This window comes from Poecilia formosa, unplaced genomic scaffold (genome assembly GCF_000485575.1).
Source record: "Poecilia formosa unplaced genomic scaffold, Poecilia_formosa-5.1.2 Scaffold22, whole genome shotgun sequence".
NCBI classification, from domain to species: Eukaryota; Metazoa; Chordata; class Actinopteri; order Cyprinodontiformes; family Poeciliidae; genus Poecilia; species Poecilia formosa.
Genome location: NW_006799961.1, coordinates 1996209 through 1998264, shown reverse-complemented (window position 1 = coordinate 1998264; position 2056 = coordinate 1996209).

Genomic DNA, 2056 nt, shown 5'->3' with positions numbered 1-2056 from the left:
AGTGCTCTTCTGGTGATGTTGAGGTTTAACATCCTTCGACCATACCGCATTCCTAAAGGTTTTGGATGTTACTCATACTGTCGAGAAAACTAAAAGAGAGACACGATGTCTAATTGCTTTCTCATTTTAAGCTCTAGATTGAGACATCCATTGCCCTGGCATTGACCAAAATTATAACTTTAAAAAACCAGTAACTACGGGCAGATGGGTGATAGATGTCGACTTCCTGGGTGGATAACCAATGAAGACATTATTCCCACGTCAGTTAAGAACTTTTAAAATGCGACTTCATGTAAGCGGTCTTTCACCCGGTTAACTTGTAAAAAGATAAATTGCTCATCTTGTATAGACAATTGTAAGTCCATAAATTATCAGATGTCTGTTTGGCACAATTTTGTTGTTATCCATAACTGTCTGCTTTTCATCTCCGTCTGCCTGTCTAGCTGTCTCCCCATAAGATTTTAGACCTTGAGTCACACGCAGATGGGATTGTCACTGCGAGGGCCTCTGTGACTGCGGAGACATTAGCAGTGCAACCGGTGGGAGATGCATGTGCCTCATCCTTGTTACTGTGGTTGAGCTCAGCAGGATATGACACAGGCCCAGCAGGAGTAGGCAGTGATTAGAGAGAGTCCGGGTTATGGAGATGCCGTAGGACTGGTAAATGATCAGAGGTTCTCATTAGGAGCCACTTACACACGATGGTTGTTTTTCCCCATGTTGGTACGCAAGCGTCAAAATGCATCTTCCTGTGGCAAATTCCTACAGTTTGCAAGCTTATCTTTCTATCGAGCCTTGCCAGGACATATTCACAAATAATTTATTCGGCCTCTGCACTGGTCGTTAATATTTGCTGTGAAAATCAAATTCTGTTGCTGTTTGTGTTGCAGGCATGAATAAAAACATGAGGGTGATATTTTTTAGTTTTTTTTTTTTTTCCCAAGGCAGAATAATGTGCCATTGGTGCTATTTTCTACCCCCCACCTCCTCCCCTCCCTCTGGGGGCTCTGTTGCCCTAAAATGAAGCTGGTCAGATCGGGAGTGATAGGTTTCCATGCAGCTAGGTAGTAATGCATGATCACTACCTAGCAGCACACTTTCTTCGCCTTGTTTTTCAAGTCACTCTCTCCTTCACTGTATCACTCCTGCCTCATTTTACCTTGGCCTAAACCTGCAAGTGGGTTAAAAAATATATATTTTTCTTCTACTCGTCGCTTTTTTGTGGTGATGAGTTATTGCAGCAGCAGCTTTTTTTTTTTTTTTTTTTTAATGTTAGTTTATATTTATTGTACTTTCAGGACACAGGACACATGGGTGCACTATATTAAATTCACAAGTACAACATTAGACAAAAGTTTTGCAACATTTTTTTAAGGCCAGTATTATGTAAAACTGGTTATTTGTTAAACTTTTACATCACCTTATAATCTTATCCCCTCATCAAAAACATACCTGGAGTGGCGCTTTGATTCTTTCATGCATGTTTGAGGAATCCTTTAATCTCCCGTGGCAGCTGTGTAAAGTGATCAGAGAGACCGAACGCCACCTTGGATGACGAAGCTCCTCCTGTCGAGCTACGGTTTCCGATCTAGGCTTCCGCATTAGAGAGCTCAGCTCCTCCAGACTGGGAGCAATAACAAGCAAACACCTGGTAGGATTGCATATCTGCTGAGCTCATTGAACAAGCTACTTCTTCTGGTAAAAGTGCTGTGAAAGGGTTAAAGGAGGAGCGATGTTTCAACGACTTCCTGAAGGTGGAGTTTCAGACGGAGCAATAGTTTCTTCAAAAGAAAGAGGCCCAATTTCAAGGTGCTAAGTTATGAAGTCAGATTTCTTTTACGTCATATTTGATATGTACAGCATGTTTTCTAACAACTGAAGGTAACATAGTTTTTTGATTGTACTATAAAATGGCACCATGTGCCTGGAAAATACATAACGCTGTCCCTTTAAGAAAATAAAACAGGGTAACGTTTGCATAAATATTGATCCACATACTGTCCCTTAGCAAGTCTGAATGTGCAGAATATTAGAATATTGCAATTCAGATTCAATG